This window comes from Nanorana parkeri, unplaced genomic scaffold, assembly GCF_000935625.1.
Source record: "Nanorana parkeri isolate BGI_ZX_2015 unplaced genomic scaffold, ASM93562v1 scaffold1798, whole genome shotgun sequence".
NCBI classification, from domain to species: domain Eukaryota; kingdom Metazoa; phylum Chordata; class Amphibia; order Anura; family Dicroglossidae; genus Nanorana; species Nanorana parkeri.
Genome location: NW_017308066.1, coordinates 146,288 through 151,852, shown reverse-complemented (window position 1 = coordinate 151,852; position 5,565 = coordinate 146,288). Strand labels below are relative to the sequence as shown.

The window sequence follows — 5,565 nt, the reverse complement described above, 5'->3', positions numbered from 1 at the left end:
CCCAATGGGCACACTTGTGCTGCGGCTCTTATTTATAGTATATCGCAGGGCTGTGTAATGATCATTCAGCGTGTGCGGGGGGATATAATGTCTCAGGATCTCGGGGAATATTATAGATTTTCATTATATACAACTTAACAAGCAAATTGGAGAAGGAATTTTTGTGTTGTCTTAGCAAACTGAATCTCCTTATATATAGTAGTCTTCAGCTCACCTGAGAGTGACCCTGCAGAGCCCACCATAGACTCTCTATCTATCAGCCCCGATTCACTGTCAGCCTCCTCCTCCTGCACAGGGCCCCGCCTCCTCTTCCATACCCGGGCCCTGTTTCCCCTTCCATCGCCGGGCCCTGTCTCCTCTTCCATCTCTGGGCCCTGTTTCCCCCTCCATCACCGGGCCCTGTCTCCTCTTCCATCGCCGGGCCCTGTTTCCCCTTCCATCGCCGGGCCCCTCCTCCTCTGACGTCACTGGCCCCGCTTCCTCTTCCATCGCCGGGACCCGCTTCCTCCCCTGCCGACACCGGGACCAGCATCCTCCGCCGCAGCTGCTGGCTGTCACTGACACAGCAGCGGCTGTGAGGAGGAACGCGCCGTTGCAAAGATCACTGACAGGTTGTTGGTGATCTAACGGCGAAACGTTCCCTCTCACACCCGCCAGTGACAACCAGCAGCGTGAGAAGCCATAGCGACCCAGGCGGCCCTCACGGTATCAGGGGGATGTCCTGGCCCGGGCCCCCCTGTGCTCTGGGCCCCATAGCGGCCGCCTGGGTCGCTATGACGATTGTTACACCCCTGCATGTTGTATTGATCATTGAAACATTTAACTAATATATTGTTTGATATTTTTTTCAAAGCCCCCTAAGGGAAAACTCAGAAAGCAATCAATTCCAATAATATTATTAGTATTCAAATCCACATACAACAAAACTATTAAAAAACATTCCCTCTGATAGGAGATATACCACAAAAAATAGACTTTAATCCTGAATATTTGCAAAGTACCCAAATGTAATGGTTCAATGCTTCAATCACTGTTGAGGGACAAGGGCCGACTTCACCACCTCCGCGTGCCCCAAATGTGGTCAATGACAGCACCCCGGATTCCAGGTGGTGAATTTAAAGTGACACTAAACTATTAAATCTTAAAAATACATTCAAGTACCTTAACTATGAACAACAATGTATCTTATTTGTGTATCACTCGGCTGTAGATCCTCCAATCATCTCTGAATTGGTGCTGACACTGTCCTTCCTTCTGGAGGGGGGCTACGTCTGTTCCCCATGGTCCCTGTGTGTGTTGTAAAGTAGTCAGCGCTCCAAGCTCGCTCCCGGGATGGACTACAATCTCAGTACAAATGACTTTCATACAATGTTATCAGCTCTCACCAGTTATCTTCTGTGGACTCTGGAAGGGGGTGTTCTGCAGTCCTTTCCTAGGGTGTCAACGCTGCTCCATTTATACAGTACACTGATTGAACGTTGTCACCCTAGGAGTATTGAAAATAAAAGGGGAGGGTGGGAGAAAAATAATGCAACCACCACATCTAAGGACTGCAGTGCATTACATTGTATGCTGCAATATATTCCATTCTTGTTTTGGGGTTTAGATATAACGTAAAGCTAAACTCCAGGCAGATAGAGAAGACACAGATTAATGCAGCTCTGTATTCATGAACACATCATTAAATGTGTGTTTAAAATACAAGCAGTGTAAATGATGAATCTGCAGTCCCCTGTACAGCGGAACTGGAAAGTAAGAGAGAATAAGCTGTGCAAGAAGCCAATCAGCGCATGTCCTGACAAGAAGCATGCTGATAGGAGGAGAGCTACAAGTGGAAGAGCTCATCACTGTGCTACTTCTCCTTTTGCTGTCCAGTCGCAGGCGGGGGTAGGTCTAGGATCACCTGGGCTCAGCAGCCGAAGTCAGGCGAACGGATCAGCCGAGCCGAGTGCATATGCTTCGGCTCGGCTGAGCTGTAGTCACAGCAGTGGCGTCACAAGGGGGGTGCGGGAGGTGCGGCCCGCACCCAGGTGACACCATTGGAGGGGTGACACCAAAATGACTGACAGTCATTTTGGTGTCACCCCCTCTAAAAAGTCGGGCACTTGGTCATGGACCGAGAGCCAAACAGTGTCAGTAGAGAGGAGGGACCTCATCCAGCCGGGTGAACATCCCGGCCTCTCTCTGCCGCCGTCCATCACCAAGATGGCCGCCAGCAGGCGACAATTAGATGGCCGCGCATGCTCGATGACGTTATTGTGCACGCGCTTGGCAACGTCACAGAGGGGTGTCACCCACTCTCCGCTCCGGGTGACACCCGGCCTTGGGACGCCCCTGAATCACAGGCAAAGTGGGGAGAACGGTCTGCCGAAGCAGACCGTTTTCCCCGCAAATGACAACAACTGGGCGGAGCCAGCCATGATGTCACGGCTAGCTCCGCCCAGTTGTTGTCATTCAATGACAACCCAGCATCCTCAGGTTATTTGAGGACACTGTGCTGTCACTAAATGTCAACAATGGGCTCAGTTCCCTCCGGCTCGGTTAGGCTGCCCCCGGCAGCTTAGTGAATAACCCCCCAAAGTCCCGACACATTGTAACCAGTATAATCAGCAACGGTGTCAATACTTCCTGTGCCGATCGGCAGCTTGACACAGTGTTGCAATTTACTGGAAGCAATTTGCAAGTTCAGGTATCAATATGACTCCCACGGTGGCTTCGTAATGTCTGCGGCTCTTTGTACTCTCAGCCACTCGTGATGAATTGCAACCCGATGTAACAACATTTAGAATATGAAAGTCCACGCATGGGCTTGGATCGTTGATCTGTGTTTGGCGTGTTCCCGTTAGCTCCGTATTTATATTTCATCGTTCTCGCTTAGAACATTTAAGAAACAAAATTTCCCATGAATCAGTCAAATAGCATCTCCGGCTTCAAACTGGCATTATGTCGTTCCAAATCACAGCCCTCCTTGTGTTGGGAAACCCCCCAAACGCCGTCCCTTCTGCACCACCCATCCCTTAACCGTCATTAGCGCCATAACGATGTATCGATTTGTTACTGGGGCAATAGGAGAGCCTCAGATCGAATTCTATTCTTATCTTCCTGCATTCATACAGCACGCAGAGATGGATTCGCCAGGCTAGCTGCTTAGCGAGCGATTTGCATATTTATTGCAGCTTTCCGCGCATGCAGCAATCCCAGACGAGGGCTTCGGTCCGCTCGAGGTAAAGGTCAGGCCAGCGGAAACACTCGGCCGCGGATGGCGATGATAACGGGGCCGAATGCGGAAACCATTTACTGAAAGTTTACTTTGGCGTGCGCGTCCGGCCTCCCCTCTGGATTACGTAACTATTTACCTGAAACACTTTTTCATCTATTACTTATTCATGGAGACGAGAAGGGAAATGGTGCTCCGGAGTTCCCGGGCCTGACCCTTCATACTAAGCACTAATCAGATTGATGAATTGCATTTTGCTAAGTCCGGGGGAAGAATTATGCTGCTCTGTTTATAAAGCTGCAAAGTAATAAAGTAATCAGATTCTGTTCTGTGGGGAGACTTCGTAAATTCGTAAAGACTTTCCATCCACTTTTTCTTTTTTTTTTTGTTATTAACAAAGCTCGCTGAGAATTAATTCCACTCCAAAACTGATATGAAGCAGAAATAGAAAAAAATAAATAAATAGTACATTAAAAGATAAAATAAAAAAGATGCTTTTTCTGCAGCACTCAACAGTCCAGGGATGATCCCGGCGGTACCTCTTTTCTAGCATCATTCAACTCTTTTACTCTAAGTCCAGGTTGTCACTGACCCCAGAGCTATCCCTATAATGAGGCCTCAGGCAGCATCTCAATGGATCATATGTGGGGAGGGGTGTCAATGGGTCACACATGCCACCACCTTTTCCAGCCAGAGTGTCCCAGGTTGCTAAGATCTAGCAACCTGTGAAGCTCTGACAGGGGCATCCCGGGGCCAGGTGTGAGTGGAGACAGGGTGACACCCCGCCATGACGTCATGATATCATTGCGCATTCGCGGTCATCTTATTGATGCCTGCCGGTGGCCATCTTGGTGATGGGCACCGGAAGAGAGAGGAGGGGACGTTCACCCGGCGGGATGAAGTATGCTGCCGGGTCCCCTCCTCTCTCCTGACACTGTCGGGCTCTTGGTACGTGACCGAGTGCCCGGCATTTCATAGGGGGTGACACCAAAATATCAGTCAGTCATTTTGGTGTCACCCCTCCAATGGTGGCACCTGGGTGCTGGCCGCCGCCCCCTTGTGACTTGAGTCCTGTTCAGCTCCTGACAACCAGTAATGTCAGTGAGCTGGGCTGGACGCCCGGTGCCAGAGGTACCTTGCATCAACCCCATAACATGCACCAGCAACACTCCCATCCATCCAACCACACTCCTCGTAACATGCGCCCCCAGCAACACCCCCCTCCCCGGTAACATGTACCACCAGCACTATCCCAACCCCCCACCGCCTCAGGTGGCAAAAAATCTAAGGACACACCTAATTGGCCTACCTCCAGCCTGTGAATGGACAGTGAGGAAGAAGAAGCACTTAGCACTACTCATATTAGCACGCTCCTTCTCAACATTGAACATGAACTGATTGGCTCCTTGTGCTGCTTCTCCCTCTACCGGTCTGAGCTTTGCTGTACATCAGGCCAAATTGTGACACTTACTCTGCTTGCATTAAACCAGAACTCTGGGGACTGCAAGGGTTAAGAACTCGTTTTGGTCTAGGGAGGAAAATAACAAAGTTATACTCACCCGATCCATGGAGATGGCCAGCTGTGCCAGTGCTCCCTGCAGCCTGACTCCTCCTCCGCTGCATCGAAGATATGTCCCTCCGCGTCCTCGTGTCCTATGCACTGTGTATAGAATGTGATTATAAATAAATAGGAATAAAAATAATATAATTTTGGACCTTTATCAATAGGCCAGCATGTGTAAAGAAGTAGCATTCTGGTCTGTTTATAAAGGTTCAAAATTATATTTCATTGTGTTTTATTTATTTCTTTATTTTTTTAGGGGGGTGTGTAAATAATAAAACATTACACAATGTTACCCTGTTTTTGTTTGTTTTTTTTCAACAAGAGGATAACAAACACTATAATCCTGTTATCTTCTTATCTTGTTTTTTGACATTGTAACTTTCTGTTTTGAACTTTTGTATTGTTTTGAATTCTGGAGAGAAATGTTGTAGCAGAAGGGGCACGGCGCAGCATAACACCCCATCAATGGAGACTTTCCTTCCCTTTCTGTCCCGGGGAGAGAAGTGAGAGGAAATCTCTCAACAATCTCTTAGGCCTTGTTCACATCGAAAGTGTGTGCGTTCCAGAGGGATAGCTGCTGGAACGCACCGCGATCGCTAAGAAGCCTATACCTGAGCTTTTGGGGTGGCTTTGCCAGTGTTCCGTTCCACTGCAAACGCAAAAAAAATAGGGCTTGCTCTATTTTTTGCGTATGCGGTGGCATGCAACGCAGGCAAAGTTGTGTCACGCGTTCGATCGCACCATGGATGGTAAGGGAGGGGTGGAAGCGGTGCCATTGAATTCA

At 48.9% G+C, this 5,565-nt stretch overlaps 1 protein-coding gene across 1 annotated transcript in view; it reads left to right on the top strand.

Annotated features, from left to right (window-relative positions):
* CNTN4 (contactin 4) overlaps positions 1 to 5,565 on the top strand; it is a 122,150-nt gene that overhangs the window by 56,917 nt on the left and 59,668 nt on the right. The window lies entirely within an intron of this gene.